We start from the raw sequence: 22,203 nt of genomic DNA on the forward strand, positions 1-22,203 counted from the left end.
TTTTTTTTTTTTTTTTTTTTGTTAAAAGACAGAAGGCTTACTTGTGATCCCAGCCCTTTCCTATCAAATGACACTCAGCTAGTGGTTTTGGTGACTTATTTACTGGCACTAACCCAGTAAAAACAAAAATGAACGTTCACAACTAATAAATCCTTGAGCCCAGATAGCTTCAGCTACATTGGTAGGATTACATCAAACTGTCCAGACTGATACCAGCGCTCCCTGGGAACCCGATTCCTCGCAAGGACAGGGAGGATGCCTATTGCATCCTCTGTGCATTCACATGGGCTGTGCTTTGATCACGTCGTGTACAGGACAGTTACACGCACAGTGACAGAAAGGGGGTCTGCATCAAAAACAAAGTTACCTTCTTCCCTCTTGCTCGTTGGATTTATTTGGACACTTTTAGTATAGACTAAATAGCATAAGAGTATAAATAGCCTGCATAGCATAACAGCATAAACTCTTCCAGACAGACTAGGCAGATGGGAAAAGAACGTCCATCTTTCTCAGCTGCAGTGAAGGACACGATTTTACTGCAGGCAAAAGGTCAAAAAAGTTCAGCTAATGCTGGGCTGCACACTGCTGCATACAGGCTGAGGTCACCCCCCTCTGTAACATTATAGGAAGTGAAAGCATTCCTTCAGTGTGCTGATGATAACATTGTTTAGTGTTGCATTCCTCTTTCCCATCTTCCTGTAACCTCCTTATAGAGTTGAAGTATAATATTTCCATCAGTGACAGGGCTCCGCCCTCTAAACCTTTGACATAGCTCCCTGAAAAATCTTTTCACGTTGCAGCTCAGGAGGGACAGTGTTGAGCAATTGTGCTTACAGCAGAGATTATTTCTATTAACTTGCAGGCATGATTCATTTGACAACGCATTGAACAGCCTAGGGTTTGGCAGACTAGGATGTAGGGCTCCATCAGGTATGCCTTTTTTTACAACAGGGAGGTGATCACATTTCATAAGAAAGTAACTGCCTGAAACACATCAAACACAGCCTAGCTTTTTTTGGTCTCCAGCAGGATTTACCACTTCCTTCTGCTTCTTGAGAAAATAGCCAAAGATTATTCTGTGTACCAATTAAGTACTGTCATGGAGGTGACCTGTTCTCTGTGCTTTATAAAGGCAAACTAGAAAGTTAATTGTTGTGCAGAGGAACTCTTCCTTAAAATCCTAACATCTGCCTAGCAATGGATATAGTGTGAACGTTAGTGCTGCTACCATAGAAAGGAAAACTTATGTGTCTAGCAAAATGGTGGGGTGAGGAAATGAGGGGGCCATTTGGTGCTAAACTGTGTCTTCTAGAACAGCTGTGTGGGAGGTAGGTAGATGAGGCTTCATTGAAGGGGAAAGGACAGGAAGTACTCTAGCTTCGACACATGTTCTTCATGAAAAGTGCTTGATAAAGCAGGCATTCTGCCACCCTGTGACATCCACTTACCAGATCAAAATGTGAAAGAGTAAGAAGAGCGAAGGTATCATGGAAAGAAAAATGGTTCTGCCATTAAGCTTGGCAGTCAGGAGGCAGCAATTCAATGCCAATAGCTGCCACAGGTTGCCTGGATGACCCTGGTGACGTCAAATCACTTAATCTTGCATTGACTCCATTTCCCATCTGCAACATAGGAAGAATTCTTTGTCAGATGTTATTTATTTTCCCTTTAATTTAGACCATAAATTTAGTCTTTTGTTTATTTAGACTTCAGGACAATGATTCATGCTTAAGTGTCTGCACAGTGCATTACAGATTGGAATTCTAATGTCCTATGAGATATTTACATAGGACAGATATTTCAAAATTCAGAAGTAGGAAATCTGTTATTAGTGCACCAGAAAATAGATACTGTCCTGTAATAAAAAATATAGTAAGTTGAGGAAGACACTTTTCTTCCATAAGGTACAGATAAAATGCTAACAAGTTGTGTGATTTCCAGAAATTTAGAAAATAGAAGAAAAGGTATGAATTAAGTTATTGCAAAAACATAACTCCAAACAATCTAAAACAAATCCACAGGAACTCATTGCTCAAGTAAGCTTTTTCTTAAGCTTCTTAAACTTTCTTTCTGCCTGTTCTAGTTTCTCCCACTGTTCAGCTGTCTTTGGGAATAAGCTTCCTGTTGGTAAATAAGAGGTTTGTTTTCTTTTAAGTAAAAGAAATATACCGATGCTTTAATAATCAAAGGAATAGAAAGACATGTGTTCATCTCTGGAGATTATCTGTATACAGGATGTTTCCAACGTGCCACTACACTCATCAGGTGCTCAAAACTGCATGCTCTTCAAATGAGAGGTGTTTGTGCTTTGGGGAACACAGCCACTTCATATTTCTGCAGACAAGACGTGGATTTCTAATGCTAGAAATTCAGTCCTGCTAAACGAATTGGGGAAAAAACTAACCCTAGGTTCTCTTTAACATGTAAGGTATTGTGGGAATGTCAACATGTTTGCTGACCACTGCAGATGCCACTGCCTACCTGGAAAAAAGCCATCTCTTACTTTCAGCATCTGTCTGTGTTGTACAAATATCAATGTGTATCTTTATTTTACCACGTATAGCACCCTTATACAGCTCTTCTCGTAAAGAAGAGACATCATTCTACCTTTCTAACCATTTATTATTTGTGACATGAAAGAGCACAGATCGAAATCCTGCTGGCCTGCTGTGAGACAGAGGAAATGTTGGTCTCTATTATAGTGACAGCACTCCATCCACAAAAGTGGAAAATGTTAAATTTTTGTTTCATCCAGCATTCAATTGTTTTCAATTACATTCAATTACACTTCTGTACAGACTGATGTGGAGCCAGGGAATCAACTTGTTTAACAGCCACATCCTTATTCAGCAATGAGTCCATAGGCTGTAAGGTCATTGTGTTCATCCAGGCTGACATCCAGCCCAACGCATACCATTAGACTTCCCTAGAAGTCCTTGCTTAATTGCAATAGGTCACATGCTTGGGCTGAGGATAGATGATTATGCAGAACATTAACTTCTTCCTAAAAGATGTATCTTCACAATCTTCATTTAACTGGAAAACAGATGAATTTATTCATCCAAGGGAAGGACAGAAACTTCCAGTGCACTGGAATTAAATACAACTGCAATTACACTCACAAAGCATATTTGTGTTTTCGTATTTCCTCAAAAGTAGAATGTCAGGTTTATGAATGTGTTGTTCCCCTGCTTATTGCTTTCCCTTGCTGAGCAATATTCTCCTTCACTCTTTGTCTCCCCTCAATGATTTGACTGTAGATTTAGCTGAGAACCTGGGTGTAATATTTCCTAACTAATATGGGATTTAATCAAGAGAGGGTTCCCTCACAACCAAGTTCAGCCATGCATCAGAATCCCCACTGGACTCTCTAAAGCAGCCCGTGTATAATACTCTCAGGAACAAGCTGCTACAGACTCCCATCTGGCTATCTGATCTTTCCTGGGATGAATCAGACCATAAGGAAACTGATTTACAGTGATCTTTGAAGGTAATACCCTGAACTCGTCGAAATATTTCCAGTATCCCAAGTCAGAAGAACGTAAGTGACATATAAAGAATAGTAGTACATTAAACTTTCCTTCTCTTTCTCTTTGTACATTATGCTAGGAAGAAATATGATTTAGAGCTGGGTGTACTAAAATCACCAGTCATTGAATATCTGCACCTAAGTAAGTCTCTGCACCTAAATAAACACTGACAGTGTACTCAAACAGGAACTATAATTCTGCACCTGCAGTCACTGGAGGTCAATGAAATGTCTGCATTGCCTGGAAGCTTTACTTTCTATCAGTCATAGGCAGACAGTGCTGCATGTTTGTCCTTAAGTGCTTATTCAGCAAAAACACAGGTACAGACAGCAAGAGAAGCATTTACAGAGATTGGCAAAAAGAAAAATATATGCAGAATTAAACAAGAAAACAAAACACTGTTTTATATATGCAAATTCCCAAGCAATTTCTTCAGGACAAAAATTATATACGTTAGGAGAAAAGTCAGGATATTAAATATATATTAAAGCATGGCTAGTAACTATAGATGCACAAATACTGACATAAGGAGTTGTGCAAAAGCAAAATACTTGTCCAGTATACAAAAGTACAAACAGTGTTTATCCAATTTGCTGAGAAAAAGTAGGAATTTCTTTCTCATGTCAAATAAATGGAATAAATTAAGAAGAACACAGTGCTTAAGCTTTGTTTTTTATTTCATTTTGTACTTTCAAGTCTACAGAGATGGATTGGCTCAATTATTGAGACAAGCCTCTCTAGATAATATTTAAGGGAGTTCCTTACCATCTGTCCCAAAAGAGTGCTCTGCTAAGATGTACCTGCATTACCTTTCTGCTACTTTTTGCAGTGGGATACATAGCATACTTGTAGTTAAGGAATGATTCAAGCTTAAGGAGACTCAAATGAAGTTCTCAATCCGATGCCACAAAAGTCCTATGTGGTCTTGGATGTTTTTCTTGAGGTCTTTGCATCCCATTTGTACCAGAGGGGCATAACAGACTTTGTCTTCCACCCTGAGTCTGTCTTTCATAGTTAGACTACAAAGATATCAGGAAAAGAAATTCACTGTTCAGATGCCTAATAAAATAGGGTCTTGCTCTTAGTCAGGCCTGCCAGACAATATAGCAGTTCATGTTATTACTGCTGTTATTATTACAATCATCATTGCTACTACTAGTATGACTACATGGCTGTTTAGTTGGACAGCAACAGCTTCTCCCCACAACAGTCCCTTTGACTTTATTAGAACTGGTCTTAAGCTCACTTGACTCTGCCCGTACCATTGAGATAACAAAGATCAACATAAGTTAAAGGCTGATAAACCTGTGAAGCTTGTTTGACATTTGGCAAGAAAAACAGTAAAAAGTATTGTAGGCAATCCCTAGAAAGCTTCCCAAGTCTTTTAAAAGAATATAGAAATAGATAGGAGCTGCACTTCCTCTTGAAAACTGCATTAAATATGTTATCCTACATTTTAGCATTTCCTTTGCTTGCCAGTCTCGCCAATGGAGAGGAAATGAATTGCAGAGCTTGGAAGTTCCGCTTTTGAATCTGATCCATGACAGTCAGTGTGGATTTGCCACAGGAGTAGACCAAAAAGTAGTAAAAGAAAATGATAGGCTGGCAAGATGGTGCAAAGTTAGGAATACATTCATCCTTCAGACTGAAAACAGCCATAGGGGAAAGCTCTGTATGGATAATAGACAACATAAGGTATAGCATGTGCTAGCCCTGATGTATATCTCTATGAAGTCAACACAATGGTTTTGGACCTGCCTCTCAAAGGACTCGAAAACTAGAGAGCATAGTAGTATCTGGATTTTTGTTTGAACAACCATTTTCCATCTCAGAAGACAGCATAGGAAAGCTGGGTGAAGGATACTGAAATCGTACTGAGTCAAGGTGAAAGAAATCCTTTTTCTTAAACAAAAATCTTCAATAGCTTATGCAAGCAGTCTAACAGTATAAACAGCATACTGGCATAAGCAAACTGCCATATTACCAAGGTTAGACAATGCTTAGGGCTGAAAGATAAAGATAAGTCAAGAATATGAGCTTTTCCCAGAAAAAAATACCTTTTTCCATGAAATATAAATACATCATTGTTCTCTGTTGTTCACCATTCTGTCACCAAAAATACTTGCTAAGGCACACCAAATCTGTCATTTTCAAAGTGTATCTCCTCACCAAACGAAGTAATGAAAAGACACTGTGCAGATCTTTTATCCGGTATTAGAATACAAATACTAAACACTTAAATATCTCCCTAAGTATCAGGTCAAAGTATATACCTAAGGTTTTTTATTGTTAGTGATTTTTGACCACCATCCCACTCAGCAATTATTTGACAAAAGCTGACATATGTAAGATGTAAGTTTTTCCGAAGTTAAACTTTGCAGTGTTATTGGTATCACTGAATGGTCAATTTTCCACAATCCCCGTAGACCAATGTCATACATTGCCTATCTATTGAGATATCTACCAAAAAAAAGCCATTTCTTCCCAGTCCAGACACCAGTGTATGGAAAGTATAAGCCGATACACACACACACAGAAGTTTTACTGAGAAGCAGAATTTCCTTTCTGCTTCTCTGGGGAGCAGACAAGCTTTAATTTCTACTGCTTATTTATTATTATTGTGATAATTTCTCACTGAGTGGGCTACATACACCTGCTTGTGCTTTTAGAATGAGTTTCACAAAAGATTGATCTAGGATAAAGGAATGTTTTAATCAAAACCAAGTATGAAATCAGTCTGTCTCTCAGAGCCTCTCCTGTGCTTCACCTTCCCGTGCTATTGTGTACTAATGAAGTCACTATATAAGGCCACAGAGATGACTTTGTTGACACAGCCTGTAGTCAGACTGGGCCCTGAAAATGCTTGTGGGTACTGCAGTCACATCAAAGTACCGAGTCGCTCAGCCTTCCAGGAAAAAAATATGTATGCTTCCTCATGCTTACTGTAAAGCAGTATGCCATCTTGGTTTTCAATATATCTAGCCATGGCAAGTAAATGGCACGGGTGCTGGCCTTTCATTCATTGTCATCTGTCATTCCAAATACCCTACAAGAGACTAGTCTGCCAAAAGTGATTGGTGTTGGATCTAGTTCCTGTTGTATTTGAACAGCACTAGGGAGCAATCTGTTTTTGAGTGCAGGTCTCAAATCTAACCTCCTCTCTCACCCAGGCTTGTCAAGGAACATTTAAACTGAAAAGGGTTTGTCTGAATTTGTTACAAGCATGGGCTTTTTACTATTATGCAGGTGAAGTTTTTGTTCATATTCAAGAATAAAGCTTGTGCTAAGGTTTCTCTTCATTACTATTGCCCCTGGCTCTATTTGCTTTCTTTGTGCTGAGTTTTGCTTCTCCCCAGTCACCAGAAGCAGGGCTAAAATAATAAATCTTTAAAAATAAATCACATAAAATAACAAAATGTGCTCTATTAAAATAACCCATAGCAGAAGGAGTGTTCATTAATTAGATGTAAACATGGACACTAGTAAATCACAGCAGAGAAAGACAGGGAGAGAAAAACTGGATAATCTCTTTTGCACTTTGTAATACTATATGCTATTAAGATGGAAGGAGACGTTCCACAGGCAAGTTTATACATTTCTGATTTGTTTGATATACTTTCCTGAATTATAACTGCGCTATATATCTGTTCCTTTCATGTCGTTAAGAAGGGAAGAGGGTAAAAAAAGGAAAATAAAAAGACTGCAGTGATCTTATTCTTCCTTTAAAATACTTTATAAGTGAAATGGGAACATGTTTTCTTTCAAAAAAGTAGTGACATAATACTCCAGTTTCATCATATATTCCTTATTTCTGAGAACCTGTAGTAGCAGATTGCTAATATCTCCCATGCAGGACAACTCACAGGCCATGCTCCCCTCTGAGAGTATGACAACACTTGGAAAGTGGTTCAGCTTACTAAATTTAAAGTTAACATTTGGCAGGTTCTACAGGACTCAAGTTTGGCAAGCAGAGTATAATAAACAAAGTGGCATTATTTTTCATCATATTTAAAAATGTAATCCCCTGAAGATTAAAGGGTGCTGGGAGGAAGAGGCCTTGCATTAGATCTTCCCTTTTTGGAGAAGGAAACCCATTTTAATCAAATGAGTTCTGTTTTAATTAGTGTGGCAGTGACCCCTGTTTTGACTCTATTTTGTCAATTGTTTGCAACTCCCTTTGCTAAAACTGTCGCTAAAAAGAAAATTCCAAATGAACTCAAAGACAAGGAACCACTCAGTTTCTTTGCTTTGAATATGAGCTTTTCCAGACAGACTCTGAAGGGCTGTCCACGGGGGAGCAACTTGTCGAGCTATTATTTCTTGAATAGCTTTCAGCTCCAATGATGTCCCCCAAAGTTAACAAGACAGTTCAATTAAAAACGACCTTAAATACAAAGGGTTGGCGGTGGGAAATCCAATATTTTTTTTAAAGTCTCAAGAACTAGCTTGCACTGGGAAAGTATAGGACATCCAAATTTAAGGCTAGAGCTCCATCTCTCAAATCAAACTTACGGAGGGCAAATAAAAGCACAATAGGACAAGTTAAGTACAAAGTTCAAGGACAAAAAGACCTTAGCGTTGATGTTCTGGTTTCAGCCAGTCTACGCGATACCCTTCATGCTCATAAACAGAGCATATATTAATGTGATTGAATAGAAAGGTATATGTACATTAAAGGTTTCGCTTGCTAGTAAACAACTAAAAAACACCCATGCAAGAAAAAATAGCTGTAGCATCCATTATTCTGCAAAGTTCAGATACTGAGAGATAAATGGGACAGATGAGCCTTTTACAGCCCGCATGTCATCTTAAGTCAATAGTACCTTGCACCAGTTTGAAGGGACACCTACAGGTACATCTACACATTCTAAGAGTGAAAGTGCCCCATCAACTCTATATTGCACACACAGTAAGCACATTCTTGACATAAATGTGCACTAGATCAAACCCTTCAGGCATAATTCAGATGCACTCACTTCTGCTACGATGTGATCCTTCATAAATCTTAAATCCTCACTAGCATTATACTGTCCTCACCTATAAAACTTAAGATATCTTACCCCCAGGAAAGGTAAAAATAGTTCTCTTGCACATATATATTTTCTGTAGTTTCTGTTATTATTTTTTAAATAATATCATAAAGGTTTTGGCAAAATTCCCTTAACCAGAAAAAAAAAGGTAAGAGGGAACTTTTTATAAAGCTTGTTAATCAGAGATCCATGAAAGTTGACATAAGTTAAATATGAATACTTTGAACAAATCTTTGACAACATAGCCCGGGCAAGGATGAAAGGCAAGAGCCTGAGTACAAATGCAGCTCCTGAACTTATGGTGAGAGTCCTCAGATGATGCCTTTTACTTTGCAGATGCAAAATCTTTGATAAAAGCTGGTTCGTTTCAGTGGTTTCCTTTGCAGCACATGATGAAATCACTTTGCATACATCCCTATAAAATGAGTAGGTATATGCTTCCCCATGGAGTCTGCAGTTATAAATTTTATACTGGCTGTTCACAGCAGGTGGTACCTGCTTCCATTTATTAAACCTGTGGAAGGTTTGAGAAGTAGTAAGTGTTGAATAACAACAACACTATCTTATTTGAAGTGCCACAAATAAGCAGCATTATTTTTTTTGACAGAGAAAACCATGAACCCAGCAGCTCCCAGTTTTCTGAGTATGCAGGTTTTCATCAGTCGGGAGGATGAACCTGGTTTCAGCAGGTATAGTGTTAGGCATAACAATGTCACATCACAGCTTCCTCTGTGGTGATTACTTACCAGGTTGAAGATTGTTCTACCCAGTCTTTTTCTCTGCTTCATTGAACCACATCATAAAACTTCCTGTTCAAGGGCTACCCAACCTTGTACTCTATTGTTAGCCCCTGTACACTGCCTCCAAGCCTGGATCCAAGCCCTTCTTCCAGCCATGCTTGTGCTGCTTTGCCTGCTCCACAGCCAACTTCCAGTATGCTACTTTAATCCTGCTGATGGGATTTTTAGAGAGGGCTTCCTTTGAGAGTCCTGGCTCTTGTTCTCCTCTGCCAGTAACTCTTCTTTTACTGTCCTAGAGCCCTTTACCATCTTAGACTTGCACAAGGAGTTATCACAGAATCCAGGATGGAGCCCAAAATTCTACTGGAGCTGTGTAGACACAGGGAGAAACAAGAGCAAGAAAGGCAGTAAATCATGGGACTGGCTCTTCTTTCGTTTTACAATGGATCAAGATACTTCCACTGAAATCATTCAAATAAGTAAGTAAATCATACTTAACTCACACCATACTGAGTTTTGGGAGAGGACAGTCTCTTGTTTCCTCACTGTTTATTGTGTGTGACACAATTATCTTGAAGGCTGCATTAGATGCTGTTGAGTAAGTAGCTTTCTCTGCCTGAAAGCTTTCAGTCATTACTATTATCCATGTCCTTCTTTCTACTCTTGATCATATGACAAAAAGTTAGCATTCTTCTGGGTGAAATGTATGTTAATTTCTCTATGGATGTTAAGACAAAGGCAGCTAAAGGATAATTTATCCCAGTAGATTAAGACATAATTATTGACAATTCCTTTAGACAGCACTTACTCTTTTTCTTCTTTCCTTTTCTAGATTTCTTCATCATGTAAGTCCTCAGCTAGAGTCCCTTCCAGAGATTTATTAAGGATTCAAGCACATACAATAAACATACATAACATGAAAAAGAGTGGTTAACATACTGCATAGTTTAATTCGTACCAAGAAACTATTCATTTCATCCTCTATATTCTTATTAATATAACCCTTTTCTTTTGCCTTAATAATCTACTCATCTTCACAATTCATATTCTCCCTGATTCTAACAATGATATTTCTGCTTTAAATTACTAAGTATTGTGAAAATGCAAAGCATAGATTGCTTGACTCACAAGCTGTTTGAAAAACTTCGTAGGATCTTTTCAAATAGAAGCATGTCATAAGGACATTAACATTTCAAGGATGAGCACCAGGATACACTGAAACTTTGTCTCTAGTATAAACACTATATTGATTGTAGAGCATAAATAATGCACTATTTGGGGACTTTTTGCTAGGATATGACACTATGCACTGAATGGCCTTTATTATCAACAACCATGCAGTGCTTTTGATATGAATTTGCTGCACCTGCAAAAAGCACAACTTTTACTGGGTCATGATTCATTTAAACCAAACACTTCTTCCAGCAGGACACTCAGAAGTTACTAATCTATTAAAACAATTCCAATTCTAAATATTCTTTTGTTTTATTACACAAGGGCACTAGAGCTCTTGAAAAAGAACACTGCAAAACTTGATGTATGAACAAAGAAAATGCTTCTTTTCTACTCTGTTCTACATAGGATTGGATCGTCATGCAAATTAGCAGGGATGCAAGACCAGAGCCAGAGCACCTTCCAATACTGCTTTGACTCTGCGGAAGTCAGTCAAGAAGCCATCTGCTACAAGCAGCAATTTCAAGTACGTGCGTATGGGACTCATAGCTGCCCTCCTGCCCCAGCCTCAGTGTAAGTAGTGGATCTGGACAAGTTTCTAAACTAGGCACATCAAATTAATTCATTGTTACTTTTAAGCAGCTGAAGTCCCAGTTCTTCATTCTCAAGCTTGGAAGTTAAAGTGAGACATCAACCCTGACACACATACGTCGATATCTAAAACACAGTGTCTTTGAGAAACAGATTACTTACATGTGCAGGTTTTTCACAGCATGAGAAGTGAAGAACAAGGTAGGAATTATAGAACGGTTTACTTCCCATGATGAAACCACAAGAACAGAATAACAGGAGAGGCAGTATGACATGCTGTGTCTCAATACATACACCATCTGTGTCCCTCAGAAGAAATCCGTTTGTTTTCCAGCATGATAAAGAACATCTTTCTTCTGTTTTGGGTAACCATCTCAGCCACTGACATACATTTCCAAGGGAAAGGTTGCATGAATTTTTTTAAACATCTCACTTCTGAAATATTTTGTGCAATTATGCATAGAAATAGAATTAGCATTTCAAACACATTGCTTCTTGCCAAAAATTGACCTTCGTATAATTTATTCTGGATAGTTTAATTTAGTCCGCTGCATTGGATTTCTAAGAATCACTATAGAGAAATAAAAGCAGAGAGGACTTTTCAGTCAAAAGTCCAGATTCTGCTCCTCTTTGACATGATAGATAGCATTTTTCTCCACGAGTAGCTCCACTAATATTGAAAGTTAAAAACTGTTCAAGACTAATACAGTGAACAGAAAGTTGGATCACGACATGACGAAAAGAGGCATGGCAAACATATGGGACTTGAGAAAGGCAGAACCTAGATTGCAGCAATGAAATTGGAATTTTCCTTGAATTACAAGCAGCACTCTCTTAAATTGTCATTTTGTCAAAATATATTGCTAGGTAGAGCAAGCATCAGTACTCTACAGGAGTTCAGGACAGAGCACTTGCTTATCACGGTTAGCAAAGAGTTTTAAAAATAGTTAAACAGTCTCAGTGATATGCCAGAAAGAACTGCTAAATAGGTATCTAGCTCCAAACTTGCTCATCTACTTTAGCAAGCACTATATCTGAACTCTGTCCTCAAGCAAAGGGAATATATGCTGCAACCATAAATCCAGAGTGCATCCTGAAAACAAGTTATGAGTACAAACACATGAGCACAAGGCAGTAGTGATGGTAATTTCCAGACAGATCTGCATGTGTCCTCCAAGCGCTTCAGTGATTATCCATTCAGATTGGTAAAGTGTGTTGATGGAGTATCACTTACATTGACACAAGCTGCAAGTGGCATGTCTTTTTAAATGTAATGACAGTGAGCACCATTCAAAGCACCTCTTTTACTTCTTCATGTCCACGCGTGTTGCAGGAGAGCATCAGCTAAAGTTCAGGTACAATTGTTCTTGCGCACAGAAGTATCATTCATATCAACAAAGAAATAGGATCTCACATCTTGCCTGGAAACCAAAATCACAGTGGGTTTCCCTGGCCTCCATGTCATCTTCCTGGAGCACTGTAAATGCTCCATTTGCTTCCAGATTACAGACCTCATAGATTGTGCAGTTAGGTAAACATGCTGTCTGTGGTTAACCTTAAGGAATGTGTAATTGAATCCATCCAGAAACAAATTTCCTGGCTGGCTGCTGAGACAGTCATTTCAACTGGAAAGAAGGTCCTCTGTTGCTGCAGGTCTTCTGGTCAATACTGCTGACCAAAAAAGCAGTTACTGGTACGAGCACGTATACTTTGGGTTTTTTCATTAAATTGATTCAAAAAACCTTTGGCTTTAGGTGGAGCTTTTCTGCTTTAGAGTCAAATCAAGAGGCTATGAAAAAACTGTTCCTCAGGGAGACTGATAGTTCCTTGGCGTCATAACAGCATCACCTAGCACAACAAATAGTAAATAAGACTGTAGGCATGTTAAAATATGCTAGGAAAATACACGTTAGGAATAGTTCAATTATCAGGCACAGGATATGCACAAAAAAAGCCACCCCACCAACAGCAGGGCCTGGATGGGATCATGTCTACATGTTGATGCAGTCAGGATTGATCATAAACTGATGCAAGTCTGCAGAGGACCAGCAGCAGTTTAGCACCTCATCTGTATCTTGCCTTGCCTTGTGCTGTGTCCTTTGCAAGTTTTGAATTGTGTGATTTCTTAAAAAGTAATAGACTGAGATTCAGACAGAGTAGGAGCCTTATTTGCCTCATTTACTTCATTTTTTTTTGTCTCATGTCAAACTTTTTTCAGTGAGAACAAACTATTCTTCTAAAAAATAAAAGTAAAAGCTAAGATTTTTTTGTCGTTATAGGTGAAGCTTGAAGAATATAGAAAATATCACAATTCTTATTCTAAATATCACACGAAATGACTATAATTTATATCATAATTCTTATTCTAAATATCAGGTGAAATGATCGCATTATAATTGAGCTTAAAAGAGATATTAACAGTATGAAATCATCACACAGTGCAGTGTCAGTAACAACCCTGGAACTTTTCCAAAATTTTATATAAATGCCTATTATGGCTTCAGAGGTCTATAAAAAACAAACAGGTTCCACTTAGGTTTCACATATTTAATGAAAAGGAAAGATGTGGATGGCACTCTGCTGCAGGGAAAATTCAGGATTCAAAGGTGAAATTTCTTTTTCGTTTTTGTTTTTTTTTTTTTCTTTCCACTTCCTGAATTCTGTTGCCACTGAAATGATTCCAGGTCTCTGTCACTCCTACTTCTGAGTTATGCTTTGTGCAGGAAACATGGTGAAACTTGTGTAGCTAATTAATAGAGAAAAACCTCTTCTGATGACAGTTCTGAAATGATACCCAGCTATATTTCTTAGCAAAACCATATCTATGATCTCTTACTCATTCCAAAAGAACTTGAAATTAGTACTTTGTCCAAACTCTAAAATAACAATATTCAGGATGCCCTTCCTCTATCATATCAGCACTGTCATACCTGTGGAGGATCACTGTCTATTTAGGCAGCACTCACCAAACACTTGTTTCTAAACAAGGAAGTGAAGGGCATAATCCCAAATCCAGGGCCCAATCTACTCTTGTGGCAGCCAACTGTAATACTACCTCCCATCAAAGCTTCTGTCTAGGCGCTGTTGCAGGAAGGGGAGAGCAGCTCAATCAGGCTGATGACTCCTTGGGAGGCATTAGCAGCCGACAGAGCATTGAGGTTGCTCTAAACCCAGCCATGCCGACAAGACATCAGCTGAGGGTTTGGGGAATCATAGCAAGCTTGACATTTGCCTCATTCCCATCTGTTCATGGTCAATGGAGACTGACTCCAGCAGGCTAACTGGCTCACGTTATGTAAACTGTAAAGCTAAGGATGTTAGAAATCCCAGAAGATTTGTGTATGGGGGAGGAACAGGAGGCTTAAAAACAGGGTACTTTCAATCTTCTCTTATTTTTTTTATTCAGGCAAAAAATCCCTCTTGCACCTTTACTGGGAAGTAAGAGACTTTTTGTTTAAAGAAAAATGAGTCATCTCCATCTGACCTGACACAGCCTGCATGTGTGAGCCTATTGTATTGTGTTCTGCTGACAAAGGACTTGACAGATGCTGGTATGCATGTAACATCCGTTGTCCTACAATACAGTGGGAACTAGGAAAAGAAGACATTAAAAAAAAGCTATTGCCCACTGTTTTGCTATCTTACTCCAATTATTTACTATATACTTTTTCTTCCTTGAAGAAAAAGTTTCATACTTCATCTTCCTTGAGGTATGAAACATAATTGCATACACAGAAAATATTCATCATGGCCATATGCGACCAGATGTCTGGACGCAGTGGCCTGGGTTCATAACATGTCATCATGCTTAATAACATTTCAGAGCAGCATTTTCCTTAGAGGAATATGGTACAGGAGAGAAGAAAAAGGTGAAGAAGCAGCTGTCATAGTCATCAAACTAGTTCAAATCAACTAGATTTTTACATTACTATATTACATCTAGCTGCACAACACCAGAGGATGAAAGCATTGCCAGAATGTTATAGAGGAAGGGAGGAGAGGTTAGGAAAAATATTTGAGTGGAAAAGTATTGAGACCCCAACTTCTTACAATTCTGGCAAGCTTTCTTAGCTTCCTTTTATTCATCTTTAGAATCATAAGCAGACATGAGAAAATACCATGTAAAAGACTGAACTTCCACCTTAAGTAGAAGAAAAAAATGCCAAAAAAGCCTAGCAAGCAGAGCCTGCAATAGCAATACTGTGAGAACAATTTTGAGGAATTGAGAGGTTTGGATAAATTTCAGGAGAGCTTCTCAAATTTCAAGTGCTTGTCTGAACAAAATCTGGTTTCCAGAACTTAAGGTACACAACTTGCAACCTCCATTTCTGTGCTAAAAGCCATTGTATGGTTAAGAGGGAAGCAAAGTTTGCAAAGCTAGCATTCTGCACTTATTCTTGAATAACTGACAATAGGTTTTCTTCCTCAGTCCAAATAAATTTTATAGCTGAAAGCAGAATAAATTTCTCTACCATCACTACCATTGTTCAGCTTGTAGACTAACTGAATCCACACAAGAAAAGGGGTCCAGAAGAGGGGAATTTTTTCCAGCAAAGCAAATTTAAACGGTATCCGGAGTTCAGAGGAGGGTGAAAGGGGAGGAAAACAGACATACTTCCAACCATTCAAACAGGAAGACCCAAATCCCGGTCCCCTATGGGAAGCCCAACAGTTTAAAAAAAGACCAAGTAAACTTAATTTAAGGACTGCATTTAAAGGTAAGCACTGAGTTTCAAAACGTGCTTCCACTGTCATAATGCCTTGATTTTCCTATTCAGCACTGGAGTTGCTCAGTCTGGCAATTTTGTTACAGTATTCCTTTAATTTCTCCAGAGCCAGTTAAATCTAGCAGAACATAGCTGGTAATTTTCAGGAAAGAATCGACTATAAACATAGCTGCCTGTCTAAATACAGCCCCAAGAATCAGTATTTCTGGTGAAAAGTGTGGTATGTGCATGTACAGACATGGTGTAAACTTGCTTCATTTCACACCGACAGCTACTTTATTTTTTATTCTCAGCTGTTCAAGAAGTTTTGTTTGCAACCTATCACATCCCAGTCATGCAGCAGCAACATTTTATGTAAAAATACCAAACTGAGAGTAAAACGAAGTGCAGATCACCAGTTGCTGTAATTTGTAATATCAAACCTTTCATCCTTTTTCAAAGTCTGCAGCCCCCAGAATCAAGCAGCTGCACAGGCATCTCATCTTTCAGATGTATAAAAGTGAGTCTCTAACCTTTATAACTGCAGAAAGAAGCTGAAAATATATGGCAGATCTACTTCAGCTCCTCAAAGACACCAAAACAAATTTTATGCACTCATATTATGTTTTTTGGAGAAGTCCAGGGACTCTACCACCTGTTGTTTGGTTATTTCTATTTGATGTTGGCATTACTGCAAGTGTCTCGCCATCTCCTGCAATGGCAGTAAGTGTCATACGTAAAATGCTCAGTATAAAAGAAGGCAGCAATAAGTCCTAAGCTGCTAAGCCCCTACCGAGTCAAACACACCTGCACATACCTTCTGAACCTGTGTTGTCTAGTGGCTAAGGTGAAGGACTAGAGGCACTTCTTTACAGCACAATCTGGCATCCTGTCAGAGACCCCAGGCTGGCCCTGAGCATGCTCACACAATTCCCAGGGAGGCTCGTTAGCTGAGGCAGGGTGTGGGCTGATGCAGCTGCCCAGCTAGCAGGACCTTGGCCGGAGTCAGACAGCACTTACGTGGGTTATCTCTTGTACCCTGTTCCATTTCACAGTACACAGACAACCTCAAGAGTCACCACAAAAGCAATGCTTGTCTTGCCATGTTGGTTCAACGACAGCAGTCATGACTGCCCCTGCAGAATTCCCAGGGATAGGCGTAACAACTCAGTGAAAGATCTGCTGGTAGAATGAAGTTAAAGTAACCTCTGAAGGATATTCTCTAATGATTCACCACCAGGTGATTTCCCAAACCTAATCACTGTTAGAAACCTCTCTTGCTGATGAGAAGTTTGAAGAAGAAGGAAGATGTTCATAATGGGCTCAGAAAAAGAAAAGGGCTTTCCCAGCTACTCAAGTAGGTTTGGTACTTCTTAATGCAACTTTTATCATCACAGGCAAGAGTTCATGAACCCTGAGCTCCATTTGAATAGTTTCTAATAGTTTCTAATCCCAGTCCAAAGCTATTTACTGGCCTTAAGCAAGCTGTGTTTTTACCAAAGTTTTGTCATCAGTAAAACAGGCATAATATTTTCATAAATCTCAGGCAACTTTCTGCTAGTGTTAATAAAATAATTTGAGATTCTAGGACAAGAAAGACACTATGGAAAGTGCCATTCTACACTGTAACCCTGTCTTTCTGTTAGATGATGCAGGGAGGGTCAGAAAAATCTGTTAGAGACCTTCCTGCCAAGGAAGATACAAAGATTTCTGCTAGGTTTCTCAAATAGCTCATAATTGCTGGGCATAAAAAAAAATATCAAACAAAGTTTATCAAGTAGGAATCAACATTAATATGGGAAACTACAGCATCTGAAAGACCAGAGTACAGTATCTTTTTTCTCCTGCTTACTCCCTATCCCTATCTCCTGAATCCCTCCCTGTTTGTAGAAGTCCAGAGGCTGGGAGTACTCGTTATCCTAGTGCTACAGCCTGGTGTCCATGAAGGCATAACATCCCACAGTCTAGAATGGTAATGACTCTGCGCCATTGTACCTATTTTGTTATCAAATAAGAGAGATATCTCTTGTATATTTATAGAAGCCTATCTCTTGTATATTTATAGAATCAGTGAGACAGAAAACCACAAGAGCAGGGGCTAGAGAAGTGTGTAAATAAATCTGCTTAAATTTCTTTTGTTTTCCTTTGTTAGAGGTTGTCAGAGAATAACACACAGAAGGGTTATTTTTCGTGGTTCTCAGCTGTACCTCCAATATCCCAGTAGCCACAAAGTAGAGCAATTCACACATTTTATGCAGCCTCAGAAAAAGAACTCTGGAATCTTTTTTCCTAAAAAAGGTTCAAGGGAAATTTTTAGCCTAAACGATCTTTTTTACCTGATCAGAAAAGCATAGGCAGCGCTTGGCACAATTTGCAGAGAACAATAGGATACAGAAGTGCCTGTCTTTTGCAAAACAGTGCAGAAAACAAGTAAAAGCAAGCTGTTGCACACACACCAGGGTCTGCGCTTACTGAATAGCTGCCAAAATAATTTATGCTGTCATGTGATCCGTCCTTATAATCAGCCCTGAAGAAATGGGAGTAGGGGAACAGATGAAAAGTTTTAAATATGGAGGGGGGGGGGAGGTGGGTAACAGAAAAAATAATCAAGCAATCTAATGAAAAATTGTAACTGTTATATGGAGAGGACATTATCCTCCAAACCAGGAAAAGGTTCTGGAAAACAAATAGTTCACAGAGATATTTTTTCCACAAACTCTCACTTCATTATCCTCATAAAAAACTTTAAGTTGCTAAATTACCTTCAGCCATTTTGAGTCTGTTTATTTCCAGCTGCAAGCTCTATAGAAGTGCACAGTGTTCAAAACTTGGAATTTATTAAAAAGTGGTTAACAATAATGTGAATTCCAGCCAGCTGAAAAGAAAAGGGGAGACTATTAAACTAGAAAATATTGTTATTCTGACCTCTCTCAGCACCATAATTTCAGTCTGTTTACTTACAGAGACCTTAAAGAGACAGGAACTAAAAGAGATTGTGCTGCAGTACTCCTGTCAACTATGCTCATCTGGAGAACAGAATTTTATTGGGGAATATAGATCTTTCATGATTGTCACATGGTGTTAAACCCTCACCTCCTCCCCAAACTCTTTTCTTTTGGAGGGGATGGTTGAGGGGAAGGACAAGGAGGGAGAAAGCACGAAGGGGGAGGGAGGGGAAGTTTAGAGATTAAAATCACTTACACTTTTGTTTAAATATATAGTGTATGTATTTCCCAAGGGTAATGAGTTTACTAGGGCAGCTCCAGCACAGGAATTGTAAACCAGTTTTATAGATCCAAAATCAGTATCATATAAACTTCCAGTATCTTCTTGGAACAGGCTTTGCATTCAAAATGTGGCAGTAAAGTCAAGATATTATGGAGATCTTATTGCCTAAAATGCTCATTATATTTATCAGTGGGCCCAATCATGCAGAGTAATGGGTACTTTCAATCCCACATAAATCTTATTTTATCCTTATTCTTATTTTCTGTACTTAAAAGCAATATGGTTTCTCAAACTTAACCCTACTCCAATAATTGCTTAAAATTTTTCTTCATTTCAGAGATAAGCTAATGCTGTAATTAATTATATTCTATACACAGCAACTGACTAAGATATATCTTCAAAAGCCAGGTGGAGATTAAAATAAGATCTAAGATTCCCTAAACTGCAGGTCTTCCCCAAAGACATTCACGTGTACACATGCATTTTCCTTATTATGGTTAATATTCTGTGAACTGTTGACGATATAATAAATAAAAGAGAGAAAGTGTAATTAATGTTACTGTTGGAATCGTAAATTCAGCATTTTTTGACCATGTGACTTAACCCATTAGCTGGGGTTATGGTAGTTTTTGTAACCTACTTGAATTCTTGTACATAAAAGGAGGAAGGCTTCTGTAGTATTGTTTCAATCCATTTTTACAGATAAAACCATAAAGTATTTCCAGCTGAAAATTCTATCTTATTCTTTATTATTCTTGCTATCTCATACTTTGACTCCATGAGGTTTTATACCTATTGCCCTGGAACTGCTCTATTTTGTCTTCTTTTTTGACATGTTTTTGCTCTAAGCTTAACCTTCTGTAACTTTTTTCCCCCCATAATTCTCCTAATATCCTTTTTGTCCTAATCCTTCCTCTTTACTCAACACTAGTGAGGCTGCACCTGGAGTACTGTTTTCAGTGCTGCGCTTCCCAACACAAGAGACACAGACATACTGGAGCACGTCCAGCACAGGGCCACAAAGATGATGAACGAACTGGATCATATGTCATATGCGCAGAGGCTGAGAAGGCTGGGACTGTTCAGCCTGAAGAAGGAAGGCTCAGAGTGCCCTCATCCATGTGTAGAAATACCTGATGTGAGGGAATGAAGAAGAGGGATGGGACAGGAGGTGATGGATGGAAATTAAAACACATTAAATCCCACCTGTGCACAGAAAAGCACTTTTTTACGGTGAGGACAGTTAGATATTAGCACGGGTTGCCCACAGAGGAGGTGCAGTCTCTGTTCACGGAGATGTTCTGGATAAATTCCTGGACAACCAGCTCTAACTGACCGTGCTCTGAACAAGGGCTTAGGCTAGATGAGATCAAGGTTTCCCTTCCCACCCATCACCTGATTCAGTGAACCTGGAACATGTTCTAGTTCATTACACTAGTTCTTTCCTTTGCTGTCTTTTCCTCCTTCTCACCTAATCTCCATATCCCATCTTGATAGTCTGCTGCATTGCTCTTGGTTTTGCCTTTTTCCACAGACTTTTTGTGTGACTCTTTAAAGCCTGGCCCCCTTGAAAGACCCGCATGCAGTCCATTGCTAAAAGCTGAGTAGCAAATCCATAGATTTCTGACTTATTCTAGTCCTTGAGTGCGTGCTCTAAGCTTGAAATTATTAAACTGATTAAAAATAGAATAGAACTGAAACCATCCCAAGCATACAGATCTCTCAACTTGAGGGTTCAGAGTTCACTCAGAGTTTAGAAACCAAGAATGGAAATCTAAGCTGAAATGATTTTAGGACTTGTACTTTGTGGAAACAGAACTAAAAGTTTCTGCTTCAGATCCAAAGGTGCAATCAGTATGTTTGATTTTATATACAGTTGAGGCAGGGAGCAGCTCAAACACTCAGGTCCTGGAGGAGACTGTGAAATTTTTTCTCTCTTCATCTCTTTATCCATGCACAAAATGGGCTCTCTCTGCCACCCTCTCCAGAGCCAAGTGGGGAAGATCAGCTCTTCTGATTTCATGTGTTTCAGCAGTTCAGGTGTCTCAGCTCTTCCGAGCTGGAGCCAGAACACTGCAAGAAAATTCATTCTTTTTATCAAGTGACCTGATCAAACAAGGAGGTTCTGGGACTCTCATAGGAGAACTGAAACCCCATGAAATTTCACACCTGCTTTCCAGACTGGAAAAGGTAGTTGGGTTCAATTAACCTGTTTCCTTCAAAATGAGCTTCTGCATTATATTTCATCCAGCTTTATTGCATAAGCAGCTGTCTACCAGAAACCCTTTAGCATATCTCTTGACCAATTCAATTCATGTGCAACCTGTTTGAATTTAAATCTCTTTATACTCATTGACTTGTCTAGAAAGAGCAAACTTTCACCTTATTTTTGTATCACTATGATTCTTTGCAATAATATTTCCCACCAATTTTGTTTTTTCCTTGCTCCTTTTTTCCTCATCTCCACCTCACTCTTTTCTGGGCATGCCATTCAGAACTTAGCTTCATCAACATTATCTTACTTTCTAGCGCTGCGTCAGAAAAATGACTTCTTTTTAACTCAAGCATGGTGCGGTGAGTCTGAAGGTGAAAAGTGAAGACATGCAAGCTGATGCAGAGCTGAAAATATATACAGCAGCAATTACACAATCAATTTCATTAAAATTCTTACGGTAAGTATTTGAAGTATTTTGATATTTTGGCACATACTAAGAGAAGAGAAGCAGCTGTGTGTAAATGTGTGTTTGTGTCAATGTAGGTAGCTGCACATATCTGTGTATGTGTGGCTCTGTGTGTGCCTGTGTTAGTTAAAAGAGGAAGAAGAGAAGATCTCTTTGCCAACAGACTGACTTACAGTAGATCCCCCACAGCACACTGTACACTTACGACAAACCAAAGATGATCTATTCATCCTACTCTGATTTTTGTCCTTCTTTTGGAACAAGGTCTTTGGATCTTTTATAAAGATCCACTCACAAATTATACAAACCTCATGAGGCACTGAAAGCTGAGGTTCCAAAGTAATTGATGAAAAAGATTAAACATTTTCTAATCAATATATATATTAAATGGAGTTCAGCTGCAGATATTTTCCTCCAGCAGCTCCAGAGGGAGCACCACATAAATAAGGTAGATAAACTTCCACTGGATCACCAAAATATCAATCAATCAATAAATAAATAAATAAATTAAAAGTTGAATGGCT

At 38.7% G+C, this 22,203-nt stretch overlaps 1 long non-coding RNA gene across 3 annotated transcripts in view; it reads right to left on the reverse strand.

Annotated features, from left to right (window-relative positions):
• Positions 1-22,203, reverse strand: part of LOC106894939 — a 39,689-nt gene that overhangs the window by 12,156 nt on the left and 5,330 nt on the right. For 2 of the 3 annotated variants that reach the window (XR_001413344.1, XR_001413345.1), the window contains exons 2-5: positions 11,227-12,912; positions 10,109-10,166; positions 9,307-9,669; positions 1,449-1,622 (exon numbers count right to left, since the gene is read on the reverse strand). This is a non-coding gene — a long non-coding RNA (uncharacterized LOC106894939). The remainder of the gene's footprint in view (positions 1-1,448; positions 1,623-9,306; positions 9,670-10,108; positions 10,167-11,226; positions 12,913-22,203) is intronic. The other variant, XR_001413346.1, reaches the window with a different exon arrangement.

This window comes from Calidris pugnax, unplaced genomic scaffold (assembly GCF_001431845.1).
Source record: "Calidris pugnax isolate Ruff unplaced genomic scaffold, ASM143184v1 scaffold178, whole genome shotgun sequence".
Taxonomy (NCBI): Eukaryota; Metazoa; Chordata; class Aves; order Charadriiformes; family Scolopacidae; genus Calidris; species Calidris pugnax.